We start from the raw sequence: 21,244 nt of genomic DNA on the forward strand, positions 1-21,244 counted from the left end.
TCCTAATGGAACAACACAGGTATAGATCAGGTAAACAGTGGTTATGATTTTCTGCTGCTGTGTGATTGATCTGGGTTGCGGTTCTGCTGTTTACTGTGTGCTTTCATTTTGCAATGATAGCAAAGCATGATCAAATATTGTGCTTTTTTTATGCTCATTTATTTGAAGTAAAATGGACAGCATAAATGGGATTGTGAGATTCTGCTGGTTTGTTTAATATTGTCAATATGTATATATAATATAGATATAATATTAATATGGTCAATATTAATAAAAATACAGCCTTGTAATTATACAAAATATAAACACAAATTTTGTCAGAATGTATCAGAACTGCAGTACTTTGTGTTTTTAAGATAACCTATGAACATAAGCTAAAAAATACAAAAAATAAGCTAAAATACGGGCAGCCACCTGCCATTGTACTTTAAGTCTACATTATATGGTATCATATCGTATATCGCCACTTCTCAAAAGCATATTGAGATATGAGTTTTTTAGTCATATCGCACAGCCCTACTTAAAAGCCTGCTTTTATTTCACCTTTTTTCTTCAATACCCTGCATTTCAGTTGATTCCACTAGTTTGTTAGTTTGTGCACTTCAGACGTTACCGACCTTTGTTAAAGTTAAGTCTATCATCTCTACACACATTAGTTCACCCCCCATCTGCTACTGGCCCGCCCAAATTTGAAAATCCGGTGTGGCCCTTGAGCCAAAATTTTGCCCACCATTGCTGTAAATGCTAACAAAAATGCTAGCCATGTAAAATGCTAGCCGTGTTACCTTTAAAGGCCATACATATATATATTTTATGAACTGCTTCATTCTGGTCATCGTGAAAGAGCACCAATCTATCACACAGACACAGAATTACACATACACTCACATCTAGTTGGAGTTCAGTGCAGCTAATTCACTTTTTATTTGTTTTTGGGGGTGGGCAGAAATTGGAGTACTGTACCCTGGGAAAACCACACAGACACAGGAAGGATTCGGAAAACTCCATACATTCAGTGATGAGATGCATCAAATTCATGTTCTCAGGATCCTTGTTGATCCTTGGGATAATCGGACATCATTATGTTATGTTCTGTATACATTTCTGATTACCATACAAACCCCAGTTTTGTAAAATGCAACTTGATTAAAAGTTGGACCAGGTGCATGATTTGTTTATTGATTACACATTTTAATAATTTGGGAACTCACAATATAACTGAGGTGTTGCAGTTTTGAATTTATGTTTGAGTGTCTCATCGCGTACAGCTTCAGGTTGTACTGCAAAGCAGTCCCAAGCCAAATGTTTATTGGAGTAGTGCTGTCCAAGGGCTCAACGTTCTGTGCATTTAACAAAGGTTTCTAGTGTTAAGAATGTTCTTTTTGAACACTTATTGCCAATTCAGCTGCTTATTGTGGGATGTTGGAAATAGTGTACCTAATATATTACACTAATCAGGCATAACATTATAACCATCTTCCTAACTGACTGGTCCGCAGCTATGCAGCCCCATACACAACAAACTGTGATGCACTGTGTATTCTGACACCTTTCTATCAGAACCAGTATTAACTTCTTTAGCAATCTGAGCTACAGTAGCTTGTCTGCCTTTGCTCCCCACGTGCATCAAAGAGCCTTGGTCGCCCATGACCCTGTCGCCGGTTTACCACTGTTCCTTCCTTGGACCACTTTTGATGCACTTTTGAACACCCCACAAGAGCTGCAGTTTTGGAGATGCTCTAACCCAGTCGTCTAGCCATCACAAATCGGCCCTTGTCAAACTCACTCAAATCCTTACGCTCTGCCATTTTTCCTGCTTCTAACACTCAACTTTGAGGGGCTGTGATGAAGAGATAATCAGTGTTATTCACTTCACCTCATAATGGTCATAATGTTATGCCTGTTTGCTGTATATACACTTTTTTCTCTTATTTTGCTCCGTCCCAACTTTTTTTTTTTTAAGTGTGCTGCATGCATCAAATAAAAAAAAATTGCTAATATTTACAAAATGCTATCAATGTAATGCTTCAATGAATAGATTAAGAAGAAGAACCTTTCTTTTCATTATACTTAAAAACTAAAATTTTAAATAAAATTTAGTGTGACAAAAAAAAAGATAAAAAATTAAAAGAAGAAAAAGTACTTACATAACATCTGGGTATTTACAAAGGAAAAAGGTCATATTAAAGATCATTTGTACTTTTGACATGTAAATAAAGACTCAAGATAATAAAAAAAATCACAGATTCTTGTTTTTATCACATTTGGAAATGGGGGTTTGTTCATAAATAAGTGAATTATCATTAAATCAATGCAATGATATTATTTACTTTTAATATGGCACTATACTGTATGTATGCTTGCATTATCTATACAAGTGTCTGCTAATATTAAATGTTTTGGACCATTTGCCCTAAAACCATTGTTTTACCCTGCAATAGACTGGTGCCCGGTCCAGGGTGTTTCTGTGTGCCTTGAGTCCATTGGGATAGACTCCAGCCAAGTTAGCGAAGTCAATTTGCCTTCCACTGCAGGATGATCCCTGCTTGCAGTCCAGGTGGGTATATTGCTGCTCACGCCTCCTCCAACCCTTGCGTGGCCTTTAGCAGAACCCTTTTTTTACCCATGCATTCTGCACAGGCGCCTCTCTATCCCACATAGTTTGGTCATCCCACGCTAGCAGAAACGTGTCTGCTGCAGGCACTGCCAACTATGCCTTCTAGATGGCGCCCGGCCAACCGGTGGCAATGCCAAGTTTCAAACCGAGGAGTTCAGAATCTATATTATAGGGACAGTGGTAGCCTAGTGGGTAGAGCTTTGGGATATCAACCAGAAGATTGGCGGTTCAAATCCAGGCTCTGCTATGCAGTCCCTGTTGGGTTCTTGAGCAAGGCCCTTAACCCTGTCTGCTCCAGGGGCATACGATGGCTGACCCTGCACTCTGACCCCAGCTTCCAAACAAGCTGGGATATGCGAAGAAAGAATTTCATTGTACTGTACAACTGTATATGTATATATGACAAAGTATTTCTATATCTAAATTATATTTTATGGTTTTGCCCAGCGATGGGCTGGTGCCTGGTCTAGGGTGTTTCTGTGTGCCTTGAGCCTAGCCCCCACGCCCCAGTATAAGGTCTGAGCAAATCAGGGTTAACAGTCTTGCTCAAGAGCCCAAAAAGAGCAACCTGGGGCTTGAACCAGCAACCTTTTGCTAACTAATCCAGTATTTTAACCACTAGACTATCATGCCTCGTTTTTTCCCCCCAACATCGTTTTCTCACACGGTTCAGAGTTCAGGAGTGAGGATCTGTTTTACATTATCTGTGTTATTCTTTCCTAATGTATACACTACATTTCCTCTGTTCAGACCATATTCTATGATTTGACAGAATTTGACCCTTGTGAGAACAATAGCGAGATGTTCTGTCATCCCGATGCTGTGAAATCTACCTTCCTGTTTTTCCACGATAATTTTTTTCTGTTTTGATATATAAGACCCTGCATGTTATCCTCATAGCTCAGGACGTATCCTGTGCAGTGATTCCTGCATGATCGTTCTATTGTTTGGTCTCAGAGAGAGAAAAGAGAGGCTAAAGCTGCTCGCCTCCTTACTCATACTCGCTCCCGTGATCATATTACACCTGTTCTACAAAAACTTCATTGGCTTCCCGTTGCTCAACGCATTCAATTCAAAATTCTTCTATTCACTCACAAAGCTCTCCATAATCAGGCCCCATCCTACCTCACCGACCTGCTCCATCAGCACATTCCCTCCCGTAGCCTTCGCTCTTCTGAGGCTAACCTACTGTCCATACCCTCTAGGACCAAGCACCGGACCTGGGGTGACAGGGCCTTTTCCATAGCTGCTCCATCTTTATGGAATGCTCTCCCCAAACACCTACGAGATTGTCCTGACCTGTCCAAATTCAAGTCACTTCTCAAAACTCATCTATTCAATATGGCATTTAACTTGTAACAACACGAAATAAATGCTTTTATTTTTGCTATTCTTTTTAATAGTTTTTATACTTAGATCACGACAGAAATGTGAAGTCCTAGATCCTAAAACTTGTAAAGTTTTCAGTTTCCTGATTGCATGTAAATCTGTCCTGTTTCTGTCTAATTTTAAGAAATTGTTCTATATTTGTTGTTCTCTCTCATAATTTAGCTAATTTTTAATGAACTGTCTTATGCTGCTCTCTTTGTTTTTATCTTAATTATTCTTGATGTTGATGTACTATTTTGATTTTGTACTATGATTTGTATGGTGTATGTACGTATTTGTTTTGATTATTTGTCTTATGTAAAGCGTCTTTGAGTATCTTGAAAAGCGCTATATAAATAAAATGTATTATTATTATTATTAAAGTTAACCCTGCAGCAACAGTTAAGAGGCTCTGTAGTGGTTTTGACTGTTTGTATGAATGGTGTGGAATATTTGAACAACTTAATCTAAATGTGTTTTTCCAACCAGAGCGGTTGGCCGCTCTTACACTTGACCAGCAAGGCGGCGTCTGCACTGAGTGTGCACACAATATACCTGAAATTAATGCCATTTCCAACATATCCCAATCAGGAGCATCATTTAAACCTGTAGACTAAGCGCATTACAGTGAGAGAACATATACATAAATATTTACATAATAAATAAATGGGCAAAATTATGTGGACACAGTGGCACACACTGCGAGCAATTATAAAAAATCACTTATAAAAAATAAATTGTTTCCAACTGGATGGCACAGTAGCTCAATGGGTAGCACTGTCGCCTCACAGTAAGAAGGTCCTGAGTTTGATTCCCAGGTGGAGCAGCCCGGGTCCATGGAGCTCCCCGTGTTGGCGTGGGTTTCCTCCTGGAGCTCCAGTTCAACCCATAGTCCAAAGGTGTACAGTAAGGTTAACTGGAGATACTAAAAGAGGAATGCCTTTATTTGTCATATATACATAGAGTATATACACTTGTACAGTCGCATATCCCAGCTTGTTTGAATGCTGGGGTCAGAGTGCAGGGTCAGCCATTGTATGGCCCCCTTGGAGCAGAGAGGGTTAAGGGCCTTGCTTAAGGGCCCAACAGTGGCTGCATGGCAGAGCTGGGATTCGAACACTTTTCAGTCTTTCAGCTGATAGCCCAAAGCCCTACCCACTAGGCTACCACTGTCCCTCATTGTCCCTCATACTAAATTGCCCTAGGTGTGTGTGTGTGTGTGCCCTGTGATGGACTGGCAACCTATCCAGGGTGTTTCCAAACTTTTGCTTAGTAATCTATATTCAATTTTTAGCATTTAGCATGTTTGACTTACGGTTGCGACAGTGTACAATATAAGCAATTGAGGGTAAAGGGCCTTGCTCAAGGGGCCAACTGTGGCAACCTGGCAGTGGTGGGGCTTTAGCCAGCAACCCTCTGGCTACAGGAAGGAAGGTGCTGATGGGGATTCACACAGTTCCTACAAAGCAGCTTTGGGGTTTTATTATTTTATTAAAACCAAGAAATGACTGCAAGAATTTCAAGATTTTAAGACAGTTGTACTGTGATTAAAAGCATGGTGTCGTTTCCAGACCATGTTTCAGAGAGAGCTAATTAAGTAAAGCAGTATGCATGACACGTTTTTTGTTCTTCATTCGAATCCATCAATACGCCATCACTTATTTAGAAAACCGTAATTATTTTGTGCATATTTAAAGTTCATCACGGTGTAATGATAGTGCTTATACAGTCGACGAGAACGACGCCAGGCCAGCTCCATGTCTCATCTACGCTAATGCCTATTGACATATTGTTGATATTTGTGCTCACTGTTTGTCAGGTCCAGGGTAGTAAACTAAATGAAAAGTGATTGCATTGAATTTTTTTTTACCTCCTCTGCTATTCAAATCCCATGTGCGGAATACTAATTCCTGCATTTAGCTCGCTGAACCCGGGCCTTTCATTTACACAGATCCCAGTCTAATTAAATTCTGCGACTGTGAATGTATCGTTCCTGCCTAATCCGTCATTCACTGTTCCAAACATTGTATTATCCAGAGAAAATCCATTAGCTGCAGGCTATGTAGAATACAATAAAAAAAAAAAAAACACAGGAATCATCTCTGCTTTAGCGTGTGAGCTACCCACCGATAGAACTCGTCCATACATGATCAGTCGGGAGATGCACACGCTGCAATTACAATCATTTTCATTTACTAAAGCTAATCTCGCCAGTGATACGTGGATCAAGAACAAATGCTACTTTATACACACAGATTAATCCAACTTGTGTAACTTGTGTTCGGATAAATAATCCGTACTGACTGATGTGTGTGTTATGATCTTTGCAGTCTTGTTTCTGGTCTGGTTTATGGAAAATGCAAATAAAATAAAAATGCAGAGTTCCTTACATTTACTTTGACTTTTATTTGATTGCAGACAGGATGAACCTGAAATATTTCATGTTTTATCTGCTCAACTTTATTTCATTTATTAATAAACATCCATTCCTGCAGATCAAGTCTGCAAAACATTCCAAAAAAAGTTGGGACGGGGGCAGGTTAGGGCTAACAGGTGATTGTAATCATGGTTTGGTACAAAAGCAGCATCCAGGAAAGGCTGAGTCTTTCATGAGCAAAGATGATCAGAGGATCTCCAGTTTGTCAACAAATGTGTGAGAAAATGATTGAAATGTTTAAAAACAATGTACCTCAAAGAAAGATTAGAAGGGATTTGCATATTTCTCCCTCTACAGTGCATAATATCATTAAAAGATTCAATGAATCGGGAGAAATTTCAGTGCGTAAAGGCCAAGGGTGCAAGCTTAAGCTCCCTCAGATGGCACTGCATCAAGAACCGCCACTCAACAATAGCTGATATAACCACATGGGTGAGGGATTACTTTGGCAAACCTTTATCAAGCACTACAATACAGAGTTACATGCACAAATGCCACTTAAAACTTTACTGCGCAAAAAAGAAGCCTTATGTTAACCATGTCCAGAAGCAGCGTCAACTTCTCTGGGCTCAGAGGCATCTAGGATGGTCCGTCACACAGTGGAAACGTGTATTGTGGTCAGATGAATCAGCATTCCAGGTCTGGACCAACGACAAAAAGGACCATCCAGACTGTTATCAGGAACAAGTCCAAAAGCCAGGATCTGACATGGTATGGGGCTGTGTCAGTGCCCTTGGCAAAGGTCATTTACACTTCTGTGATGGCAGCATTAATGCAGAAAAGCCCATTGAGATCTTAGAGCAACATGTGCTGCCTTCAAGACGTCATCTTTTCCAGGGACGTCCATGCATTTTTCAACAAGTCAACGCAAAACCACATGCTGCACACATTACAAAGGCACGGCTGCATGGAAGAGGGTACGGGTACTGGACTGGCCTGCCTGCAGTCCTGACCTGTCCCCAATAGAGAATCTGTGGAGAATTGCAGGAATGGATGTTTGTTAATAAATGACAAAACATGAAATATCTCAGGTTCATCCTGTCTGCAATCAAATAAAAGTCAGCGTAAATGTAAGAAACTCTGTGTTTTTCTGATTTGGGGTTGTATAATATCTGGAGGAACAAATTCACTGCAACATCAGTTAACAGATTAGCGCCAGCAAATGCATTTTATAAGCATTTTTTTTTTCCTGTTCCTCCTTTCTACAGCACTTTGTCCTGGCCTAAGAGCTATTTTGGATTGCAGCCTTTGAATCATAAACACGCCGTGCTCCAAACACCTGTGTTTCATTTACAATAATGCACCTGAGCACAAATAACTACTCGTTATTTATGACCGTGTCTTTTTAGAACAAGGTTTTTATAGGCTGACGCAGGACACAGATTTATGGAATTAGTGAGGATCCAGATTAGTTCCTATAAAAAAGTTTTATTCATGATTGCTATTTTGTAATTAGGGATTTTCACGATTTTGGGACAGAATGGAAAATGCAAATAATAAAAAACACAGAGTTTCTTACATTTACTTTGACTTATTTGATTGCAGACAGGATGAACCTGAGATATTTCATGTTTTGTCATTTATTAATAAACATTCATTCCAGCATTTCAGCCCTGCAACACATTCCAAAAAAAGTTGGGACAGTAAAGCATTTACCACTTTGTAATGTTGCCATTCCTTTTCACCAAATTCTTCCTGCAAACACGTCTTAAGATGTGCAACAGTACGGCGTCGTCGTTGTCGCATTTTTCCTTTCAAAATTCTCCACACATTCTCTATTGGGGACAGGTCAGGACTGCAGGCAGGCCAGTCCAGTACACGTACCCTCTTGTTCCGCAGCCATGCCTTTGTAATGTGTGCAGCATGTGGTTTTGCGTTGTCTTGTTGAAAAATGCATGGACGTCCCTGGACAAAATGAAGTCTTGAAGGTGGCACATGTTGCTCTAAGATCTCAATGTACTTTTCTGCATTAATGCTGCCATCACAGAAGTGTAAATGACCTTTGCCAAGGGCACTGACACAGCCCCATACCATGACAGACCCTGGATGGTCCTTTTTGTCGTTGGTCCGGAGCACACCGCGTACATGTTTTCCAAAATAGACCTGGTATGCTGATTCATCTGACCACAATACACGTTTCCACTGTGATGGTCCATCCTAAATGCCTCTGAGCCCAGAGAAGTCGACGCCGCTTCTGGACACGGTTAACATAAGGCTTCTTTTTTGCACAGTAAAGTTTTAAGTGGCATTTGTGCATGTAACTCTGTATTGTAGTGCTTAACAAAGGTTTGCCAAAGTAATCCCTCACCCATGTGGTTATATCAGCTATTGTTGAGTGGCGGTTCTTGATGCAGTGCCGTCTGAGGGATCGACGATCATGGGCATTCAGCTTAAGCTTGCGCTTTTGGCCTTTATGCACTGAAATTCCTCCCGATTCCTTGAATCGTTTAATGGTATTATGCACTGTAGAGGGAGAAATATGCAAATCCCATCCAATCTGTCTTTGAGGTTTATTGTTTTTTAAACATTTCAATCATTTTCTCACACATTTGTTGACAAACTGGAGATCATCTGATCATCTTTGCTCATCAAAGACTCAGCCCTTCCTGGATGCTGCTTTTGTTCCAAACCATGATTACAGTCACCTGTTTGGAATCACATCATTATTTTGTTTTTTCACCTCATTACTAGCCCTAAATTGCCCCCGTCCCAACTTTTTTTGGAATGTGTTTCAGGCCTGAAATGCAGTAATGGAGGTATATTAACAAATGAAATATATCAGGTTCATCCTGTCTGCAATGAAATAAAAGTCAAAGTAAATCTATGGAACACTGTGTTTTTATTTTATTTGCATGTCCCAACTTTTTCTGATCTGGGGTTGTAAAAAAAAAATGTGCTAATTACATAAACAAAGAAAACAGCCTTCTTTGGCCAGATGTGTGTTTGAAGGAGATTTGCCCCTAATTCCCGGGTTCTAGTCTGTGGTTCGCAGACACAATTGCCATGTGTAAGGCATTGACTTTTAGACAATGTACAGTATGTGTTAATACTAAACTATAGTTTGATTGTAACTATGTAGGATTGCACTGAGGCTTGGTGGGTAGCACTGTCGCCTCACAGCAAGAAGGTGAGTTCAATTCCCAGGTGGAGCGGTCTGGGTCCCTTCTGTGTGGAGTTTGTATGTTCTCCCTGTGTCTGTGTGGGTGTCCTCTGGGTGCTCTGTTTTTTTCCCTCAGTCCAAAGACATAGTCAGGTTAACTGGAGCTGGATTGGCAACCTGTTCGGGGTGTTTGCTTCCTTTTCGCCTGGTGAATAGGACCCACCGCAACCCTGACAATGAATAAATGAATGCAACTGTGTATATACTGTATATATATTTTTTGAATTGTGAATATTTTCATCTTCATCTCTGTCTTATTCTACATGATTAGCTGCACATTGCACAAGACATTATTCGATTATACATACACATATGGTACCTGTGGAATTATTACATTGTGAACGAGATGCGCTCATATTATTGCCAATATTCAGCATATGCTGCCTTACCGACGAACCTGCGTGTGCAAGGATCGAGAGCCGAGAAAAAAAAAAAGAAAATCAAAATAAGCCACCAAGCTACACACAGCTGAAACATGTGCAGCGGGAACAAAGGATGCTGTTTTGTATCTACTGGGACTTTCAGCCAGATTGTTTGGTTATGTTTTCCAGCATTCAGAAACACATCCCTGATGAATTCGAACGCAGGTCGGAGAATATGATTGCTTTAGACAGATAGATAGAGCTCTGTGATGCTATTGCTCATACAGAAATGTCTTATTTTTTCCCTGCACCCAGGCAGATGTTTCTTAGCCGTGTCTCCGAAGATGTACAGCGGATCTTTTAACATCTGCAGTGTCAGCTCGGTTTATGTAGAGGTGCTTAGTCTTTAATACTTTTTGTTACATGCGTGCGGCTTGGAATATGTGTTGGTCTCACAGGTAAAAGCTTAAGACTCAAAATTAATTGGAAAAAATACAAATGCAAGAAAAAGTAAATGAACCCCTTGAAAATACATTGAATTTCTGTATTGATTATAATAATAAAATGTAAATAATAATAACATTAATAATAATTATTAATTAATAACAATAATAATAATAATAATAATAAAATAATAGTAACAATAATAATGATAACAATAATTATAATAATAACAATAAAATAATATTAATAATAATAATAATAACAATAATTATAATAACAATAATGATAATAATAATAATAAATAATAATAATAATAATAATAATAATAAATAATAATAATAATAATAAATGATAATAATAACTAATAATAATAATAACAACAATAATAATAGTAACAATAATAATAATAATGATAATTATGATAATAATAACAAACAACAATAATAATAATAAATAATAACAATAATAATAATAATGTGGTCTGATTGTTATTTAAGTCACAATTATTGGCAAATACAATCTAACTAAGCAAAGCAGCCACAAATCAAGATGCTCACTCCATCATGCTTCACAGTTGGAATGAGGTTTTGGTGTTGCTCTGCATTTTCATTTCTTTTCTCCAAGCATAGCATTGTACAACTCCAAATCAGAAAGAGTTGGGACAGCATGGAAAATTCAAATAATAATAATAAAAAAAAGTTTTCTTACATTTACTTACTTTTATTTGATTGCAGATAGAATGAACCTGAAATATTTCATGTTTTGTCTTGTCAACTGACACAGCCCCATACCATGACACACCCTGGCTTTTGGAGTTGTTGCTGAAAACAGTCTGGATGATCCTTTTCGTCTGTGGTCCGGAGCACACAGCGTACATGTTTTCCAAAAAAGACCTGGAATGCTGATTCATCTGACCCACATTTCCACTGTGTGATGGTCCATCCTAGATGCCTCCGAGCCCAGAGTCGACGCCGCTTATGGACATGGTTAACATAAGGCTTCTTTTTTGCACAGTAAAACTTACCATGTGGTTATATCAGCTATTGTTGAGTGGTGGTTCTTGATGCAGTGCCGTCTGAGGGATCGACGATTACAGACGTTCAGCTTAAGCTTGCGCCCTTGTCCTTTATTGTACTGAAATTCCTCCCGATTCCTTGAATTGTTTAATGATATTATACACTGTAGAGGGAGAAATATGCAAAATATGTTGACAAACCATGATTACAATCACCTGTTGACATCACCTGTTTAAAATCGCATCATTATTTAGTTTTTTCACCTTATAACTTTTCTTGGAATGTGTTGCAGGCCTGAAATGCAGGAATGGATGTTTATTAACAAATGAAATGAAGTTGACCAGACAAAACATGAGATATCTTGGGTTCAAACTGTCTGCACTCTAATAAAAGTCAAAGTAAATGTAAGGAACACTGCATTTTTATTTTATTTGCATTTTCCATACTGTCCCAACCTTTTTCTGATTTGGGTTTGTACATTGTGCTCTTGGAACGATACTAACAGGACGGACAATTTGTCTTACCATGGATTGATCTACGCCCAGGTCTTTAGCAATGATTTTGTTGCCTTTCCAGCCTATTTGTCAGTAACCAGGCTTTATGCACCTTCATTTAATGAGCAAAGCATCCGTGAAACACAGACTTCCAATCTCATCTCCTTAATTAAACACCTTTTGCCAATTAGCTGTTAGAAAAGTCATTAATACAAAGGTTCCCTTTGACTCCCTGCTTTGTAATGCTGACTCAATGTGCTCAATACAAGACACGAACAGTACAAATGTTATTAGTTTAGTTAGACGGTGTTTGTCTATATTGTGACATAGATAATGATCAGAACACATTTTATGGTTGTTGTTAAGCATTTACTTACTTTTTCTTGCAACTGCTTTAGGGTTGTACATCAGGAGGTGCGAGGTTATGTGTTGGTGTGCATTTTTGATTAAATATTACACATATTTTACAGGCTGGAAAAACTGGCCTTGTGAAAGTCCGTCTGAGATATGTTTCATTTATTCTGAAGGTGTTCAGGAGACACGGACGGTATGTTACATCTTCCAGTAGATGAAGCAGTGTTATTCCAGCAATAACACTTTATTGTTATGCTACAGTACTGAGTCATACTGGATGACTATCTGACTAAATCAGCTCCTCTTACCATATAGAAGCACTTTGTAGTTCTACAATTACTGACTGTAGTCCATCTGTCTCTTTGCTTACTTTTTTAGCCTGCTTTGACCATGTTCTATAATGGTCAGGACCACCACAGAGCAGGTATTATTTAGGTGGTGGATCATTCTCAGCACTGCAGTGACACTGACATGGTGGTGGTGTGTTAGTGTGTGTTGTGCTGGTATGAGTGGATCAGACACAGCAGCACTGCTGGAGTTTTTATATACCGTGTATATCACTGTCCACTCTATTATACGTTCCTACCTAATTGGTCCACCTTGTAAATATAAAGTCAGAGACGATCGCTCATCTATTGCTGGATCACAGGACGCTGCCCACGGGGCGCTGTTGACTGGATATTTTTGGTTGGTGGACTATTCTCAGTCCAGCAGTGACAGTGAGGTGTTTAAAAACTCCAGCAGCGCTGCTGATAAAATGGACAGTGAGTGTAGAAACAAGGAGGTGGTTTTAATGTTATGCCTGATTGGTGTATGTACATGTGGATCACACCCATGTGTTCAGGATGCATGTTGTTGCATGACCTGATGTAGAAACTGTGTGACTGTTGCATAATAATTAATAGCAGTCATCCTAAATAATTATAAGCTTAAAATAAACGCGATTATGTAATTAAATAATAATTGTGACAGGCCAACAATAAACTCTGCTCTTCTTTAGGTAATTAAATCACAAGCACAGTGCTGTTAACCTTTAACATCGGTCTTTAGCGTTTCGCATTTACTCATTTGCTTTCCTCTTTGAAATCGTTCCTCAAATTAAGCCAGATCTTTAATCTTGGGTTTTATTTACTCGTCTTCGGGACTTGAGTGCGTTCCGGCGAGACTCTCGAGAATGCAGCGTTAATTGTTACGTACTTTGGAAAACAAAGCCATAGCAACAGCAGTAAACATGTCAGTTTTTATAACTCTGCTTTCTGTTCGAAGGGAGTTTTGTTTTTACTAGTGGGAAATAAAGCACACGTGAGGAGTGAACGGGGAGCCCCACAATGACTCCGGCATCCTTTTAAACCCCAAAACGGAGGGGTAACACGGCTCATAGCAGCCTGTATTAAATTCCAAAGCTTTACATCTTAATTCAGCTATTACTTCTACTACTTTTGGGGCAAGCCGTAGCCTAGTGGTTAAGGTATTGGACTAGTGGCTGCTCAGGTGGCGCAGCGATAAAAACATGCTGGAACCAGAGCTCGGATCTCGAATACATCGTATCGAATCTCAGTTCTGCCTACCGGCTAAGGCTGAGCAGCCACATGAACAACGATTGGCCTGTTGTTCAGATATGGGCGGGATTAAGCCGGATGGGGTCTCTATCATAACTGGTGCAATTACGACCTCTGCTGGCTGATTGATGGCGCCTGCACAGAGATGAGAAAAGAGTGCTTTCAGGGTGTCTCTCCGTACACAACACTGAGCGTGGGTTAGCTTTGTTCTCCTCAATAAGAGCAGGGATCATTGGTGGAGAGGAAGCATGACGCAATCGGGCAACTGGACGCACTGGCCCCACCACTGCCAGGTTGCTGCTGTTGGGCCCTTGAGCAACACCCTTGACCCTCAATTGCTCAGACTGTATACTGTATCTACCTATCTTCAAGATTATCTTCTGCTGGTAAGGATAGCAGTGGATCCAGAGACAGTCTTAACACACTGGCCGCAAATTCATTCAAATTCATTTATTTAATTTTTATTTATTTTATTATTGTATTATTTTTACATTTGTAAAAAATATTTTTACATTTTTTATTTTTTTATTTAAAAAATACAGGTAAGACGTTTAAATGTATTTAAATCATTTGGTTTTCCAGTGCAGGAGTCCTTTATTAATTCTCCTCTGGCTTTGGACGTTGTATAGAAGTGCTGTTACATATTTTCCCATCAGCTGTCTTTTTCTTTTTTATATAATTTTTTATTTTATTTATTTTATTTTTTTATTATGATTTTTTATTTATTTATGATTTTTTTTTATTTATTTTTATTTTTTATTTTTTATTTATTAATTACTATGTCAATTATTTCCATGCTCTTTCAGGCCTGTATTAGTACAGTCATTTCCTGAAGGACACTTATAAATAAAATTGTATGATTATTATTATTATTATATTTTTTTCTATAACCACATTTCATTTAGAAAATTTTAAGCATGTTGTACTTTGTAGACAGAGAAACTAACTTATTTTTCATTCAGTATTTATTCTACTGTACTGTTGTGTCCTGTCCAATGAAAATGCCTCGATCACAGCACATGGTCTCTTTGCACTCTTTTGTCTCCGCCTCCTCTCCATGATTTGTCCTTGAGAGAATATCCCCAGCTGCATCTCATGACCTGATGAGTAATCAGTGTATATAGGCACCTTGTTTGCAGGCCTTCTGGTTGGTCATTGTTGATAGTTCTTCTGTTAGTCTGGTATCCTGTTATGATATTAGCCAGTTATCATGTTAGCTTTTATGAGAAGGTTTATGAGAGTTAGTCTGCACATGGCTCCTGCTATTGTCTTGTTTATTAGTAAGGGTTAGCTTAGCGTAGCTGTTAGCTTAGATGAGATTCTAGCAGCATTCCTGTTTCTAGCAGTTTGTGGTCAAAGAACCTTAGTTTAAAGCTATGTTATGTGTTTAGCATTAGGTTAGCATTAGCCTGTAGCAAAGCATAGCGTAGTCTTTGTCTTCTATTAGTAAACATGTGCAACGTTTTCAGTCTATCAGCCAAGCATTACAAAACAGGCAACACATTTCAATGAATTTATATAATGTTATTTTTTGAGCTTTTAAGTCATACATACAGTATATGAGTGGTGCAGGTCAAATGTCAGACCACTAGCAAACATGTTTACTTTTTTTTTTATGTAATACAATGTTCTCATTACATATTATACAATCCCCAAACAATGGATTTAATGAATTTGTGTGGCATATTGGCTATTCTGTGGGTAACAACAATGCCTGAGTTCTGGGGGTTCATATCCTGGGCTGGGCTTACATATACAGAAGGTGCATGGCAGTTTGAGAACTTATCCATTGGGGGGGACACACTGCACCTTTTGTGCTGATTCTAAGCTCAAATAAATATGATGGTTACCTTACGATGTGTGTACTTCCATCGAAGTGCAAACTGGTATACAATAGCATACAATATTGCTCTGTTCACTTTGTTACTTAACTGCACCCCTTTCAAATGAAAGGGACCCCCAGAGAATCCCAATTGACCTGATACACCAATCAGCCATAACATTAAAACCACCTCTTTTCTACACTCACTGTCCATTTTATCAGCTCCACTTACCATATAGAAGCACTTTGTAGTTCTACAATTACTGACTGTAGTCCATCTATTTCTCTACATACTTTTTTTTTGTTCTTCAGTGGTCAGGACCACCACATAGCAGGTATTATTTAGGTGGTGGATTATTCTCAGCACTGCAGTGACAATAACATGGTGGTTGTGTGTTAGTGTGTGTTGTGCTGGTATGAGTGGATCAGACACAGCAGCGCAGCTGGAGTTTTTAAATACCATGCCCACTCACTGTCCACTCTATTAGACACTCCTACCTAGTTGGTCCACCTTGTAGATGTAAAGTCAGAGACGATCACTCATCTATTGCTGCTGATGAGTTGGTCATCTTCTAGACCTTCATCAGTGGTCACAGGACGCTGCCCACAGGGCGCTGTTGGCTGGATATTTTGGGTTGGTGGATGGTTCTCAGTCCAGCAGGGACAGTGAGGTGTTTAAAAACTCCATCAGCGCTGCTGTGTCTGATCCACTCATATAAGCACAACACACACTAACACACCACCACCATGTCAGTGTCACTGCAGTGCTGAGAATGATCCACCACCCAGATAATACCTACTCCGTGGTGGTCCTGGGAGAGTCCTGACCATTGACGAACAGCATGAAAGGGGGCCAATAAAGTAGGCAGAGAAACAGATGGACTACAGTCAGTAATTGTAGAACTAAAAAAAAGGGCTTCTATATGGTAAGTGGAGCTGATAAAATGGACAGTGAGTGTAGAAACAAGGAGGTGGTTTTAATGTTATGGCTGATCGGTGTATGTTGGTGATGGACCACTCTCAGCATTGAAATGACACTAACATAGTAGTGTGTTTTAAACCTGAGTGTTTTGTATTAGGGACAACAGTGTCATTGCTGATAAGAGAATAGTGCTCTGACCAAATATAGTACTAGTTTAAAATCCTTAACACTACTGCACCTGCTACTCATACCAGAACAACATACACTGTCATGCCACTACCATAACCTACTGTATATCTACTATATCTAGTTAGTGGGGGTTATGTGGGAGTCAGTACAGAGAAACATATGAACTACAGTCAGTAATTGTATACCAAACGGCATCTGTATTTAGATATAGCTTACTAAATTAATCAAATCAATGAATGCATTTACCAAGTACATGTACCAAATAAAGTGCTTCCTAAGCGTAGTGAAATAAGGGACAAATCTGAATATTTATTCCCTCTGAATATTTATTATTAATTATTATTATTATTTATTATTATTATTATTATTATTATACATTTATTTTTATTAATCTTTATTTTATTAATTAATAATTTTTTTTTTTTAATCCTTTTCTTTGACCAGCTCACTATATAAGTCTAAAATAAATCTGGAATAAATACTAATACTAATACAAATAATGTTTCTAGTTGGCATAAATACCGCCAGACATACACAACCCTAATTAGTACAGTTAGCCCAGCATGCACTGTTCTGATGACTACATGCGTCAGACGTCAATTTATTAATTTATTCATTTTTAAGTTATTATTTTTATTATTTTAAATTATTTAATTTATTTTTATTTATTAATTAATTTTTTCTATTATTTATATTATTTTGATTTATTTTATTATTTATTTTTATTCATCTATTTATTTTAAAATTTATTATTTTTATAATTTATTTGTATTTATTTATTTATTTTTGATTTATTTCTTTATTTTTAAATAATTGTTTTTATTATTTTAATTTATTTTATTATTTTTTTATTTATTTCTTTATTTTTTAGTTATTTATTTTTTTATTTTACTACATTTTTAATTTAATTTTATTTGAATTAATTCATTTATTTTTATTATATTTATTTATTTTTTATTAATTTATTTTTTATTTTACCTATTTTGTTCAACTGTAAATTTGTAAGCGTGAACACTAAGCGAACCAGAAATAAATGTTAAAATGCCTTATTTTCTTGGTTGATCCAGACCAAGGGAACCAAACTACAAGTATAAACACTGTAATGCAGTTTTGCTAACAGCACATTAAGACACAACACTAAAACATTCAGTGGAAAAGGACTGTTCAAAAAAACAGAAATGTACCTGCTGCCCTCCTGAACGTAGCCATTTAAAATGGCTCATGGCACAATAAATATTTTAAAGGTGTTTTAAAGTTTACTTAACAAAATTCATGTATTTTTGCGGAAACTTTTATTGTTACTGAACTATAGTAACCCCTATATGTACGTCATCTACTTGCAGCAGTGTAAATTTAGAATATGTGGCTCTCTGATGGATCCCTCTTGCCTTTTACAATGCATTCTTATGATCTGAGCTTAAATTAGTGTGAAGTGTGATTGGCAGCATAATGCTAGGTATTACAGTGTCCACTGTACAGTAAATAAAAAACAACGCATCAGCCAGCTTTATCCTGGTCAGGGTTATGACAGGTCTCATTCCACCGGGACACACTGGGCGCAGGACAGGAATAACCTGGACGGGGCACCAATCCATCACAGTGTTGTCCATGACATGTGGGTGCAAAAATTCTATTTCATTTTATTTTTATCAACCAGTTCATCCTGGTCAAGGTTGCAGTGAGACTTTGGATAAGGTGCCAATATATTGCAGAGCATTAGCCATCCCATCACCTTAGATGTGGCCAATCATGTCTGAGTAGACTTGATAGCACAGCTCTAGTGCAATAGGCTGCTGCGCCACCCAAGCGACCTAGTGCAAAAAATATTTGGACACCTGACCCTTTCAATATTAACAGCTGTAACAACAGATACTCTTCTGACAAGACTTTGACGTACGTCTGTAGGAATTTGTGCCTGTTTATTCAAAAAAGCATTTGTATGGCTGGTCAGTGGTGTTGGTCAAGAGCACCTCAATTGATGTTCCAGTTCATTTCAAAGCTGATCAGTGGGGCTGAGGTCAGGGCTCTGTGCAGGCCACTGGAGTTTCTTTACACCAAGCTTTATGTGTGCTGAAAGGGAAAGTGCCTTCCTTGGACTATTGATGGCAAGTTTTGAAGCATTGATTGTTTTTAATTCTTTTAATTGCAATTGAAGGTGCTATGCTGTTTGGTTTATGGTTAAACCAATGTCTTTATTATTTGAGACACAGCCACAAGTAAAATAAACACAACCCTACACATATGCATGTAGCTACATAGTTGCAAGAGGAAAACGTATTCATTTATTCATTGGCTAGATGTAGAACAGCCTGGGCAGCATTGTATGCTGGAGGAACAAATCTGGGTTCGTTTTGGTTTATGTGAAGGACTGGAGGTTTTTTTTATTCCCCCTTAATTTTACATATAGAAACATTCGCACCACAAACATAGCTTTGCAACAATGTATTATTATTATTATTATTATTATTATTATTATTATTATATTATAATACTTATTATATTATAATACTTATTATTATTATTATTATTATATTATAATAATATTAATTTTAATTAATTAATTTATTTATATTATTAATAAACATTTATTTCTATTGTAATTTATTTTTATTTCTATTGTAATTGTATTAATTTTTTATATTTATACTTTTTTTATTTATTTTATATATTTTTATAATTATATAATTAAATATAATATAATTATACAATTAATTATAATATACAATTATAAATATATATTTATATTATATTTATTTTATTTATTTATTTATTTATATATTTTTTCATTTGTTTTGACCAAGCTCACAGGGTTCAGATTTTTTTGTTGCGGTTATATAAATTATGTTAATACTTATACACAATTGTTTAATCACTTACCAGGGTACTCACTACCCCAAGTACTTTTTATTCCCCCTGATTTTTACATATTATTATTATTATTATTATTAATAATAATAATAATTTATTAATAATAATAATAATAATAATAAACTATTGTAAATTATTTGTTTTTATTTATTTTATATATCTTTTATAATTGTATAATTAAATATAATATAAAGTTATAAATATAATTTTATATTATATTTTTTATTTTATATATTTTATTTATTTAGTTAGTTATTTTTGTTTGTTTTGACCAGCTCACAGGGTTCAGATTTCTTTTATTGTGGTTATATAAATGATGTAAATTTTTATACACACAATTGTGCAGTCACTTGCTACGGCAGCACATATACTAAATACCACCCTAACTACTTTTTATTCCCCCTAAATTTTACATTTAGAAACATTAGCACCACAAACATAGCTTTGCAACAATTATTATTATTATTATTATTAATATCCATTTATTTGTATTGTAATTTGTTTTTTTATTTATTAATTTGTATTTATTTTATATATTTTTCATAATTATATAATTAAATATAATATAAAATTATAAATATAATTTTATGTTATATTTTATATATTTTATTTAATTAATTAATTTATTTATTTTTGTTTGTTTTGACTAGTTCACACAGGGTTCATATTTTTAAATTGTGGTTATATAAATGATGTAAATTTTTATACACACAATTGTTCAATCACTTACCTGGGTACTCACCACCCTAACTACTTTTTATTCTACCTGAATCTTACATATAGAAACATTTGCACCACAAACATAGCTTTGCAACAATTATTATTATTATTTTATTATTATTATTATTATTACTATTATTATTATTGTTATTATTATTGTTATTATTATTATTAATAATAATAAAAACCATTTATTTGTATTGTAATGTATTTGTTTTTTATTTATTAATTTGTATTTATTTTATATATTGTTTATAATTATATAATTAAATATAATAAAGTTATAAATATAATTTTATATTATATTTTTTATTTTATATATTTAATTTATTTAGTTCTTTTTGTTTGTTTCAACTGGCTCACACAGGGTTCATATTTTTTAATTGTGGTTATATAAATGATGTAAATATTTATAAACACAATTGTTCAGTTACTCACCTGGGTACTCACCACCCTAAGTACTTCTTATTCTACCTGAATTTTACATATAGAAACATTTGCAACACATTAATAATAATAACCATTTATTTGTATTGTAATTTATTTGTTTTTCATTTATTAATTTGTATTTATTTTATATAGTTTTTATAATTATATAATTAAATATAATATAGAATTATAAATCCTTTTATATTATATTATTTATTTTATATATTTTATTTATTTATTTATTTTTGTTTGTTGTGACCAGCTCACAGGGTTTAGATCAAATATTGTCGTTATATGAATTATCTAAATATTTATACACACTATTGTTCACCTGGGACTTTGCTACCCTAACTACTAGCTTATTTTGGCAAAGAAAGGTTTAAAAACCAGTTCAACAGGACCCTGGAGCTAAATGGCACCCAGACTACATGGCGACATGCTGTGCAGTCATACATGAGTAGCGCGTTCAGTAATTATTACATT

This window comes from Trichomycterus rosablanca, chromosome 23 (genome assembly GCF_030014385.1).
Source record: "Trichomycterus rosablanca isolate fTriRos1 chromosome 23, fTriRos1.hap1, whole genome shotgun sequence".
Lineage (NCBI taxonomy): Eukaryota > Metazoa > Chordata > Actinopteri > Siluriformes > Trichomycteridae > Trichomycterus > Trichomycterus rosablanca.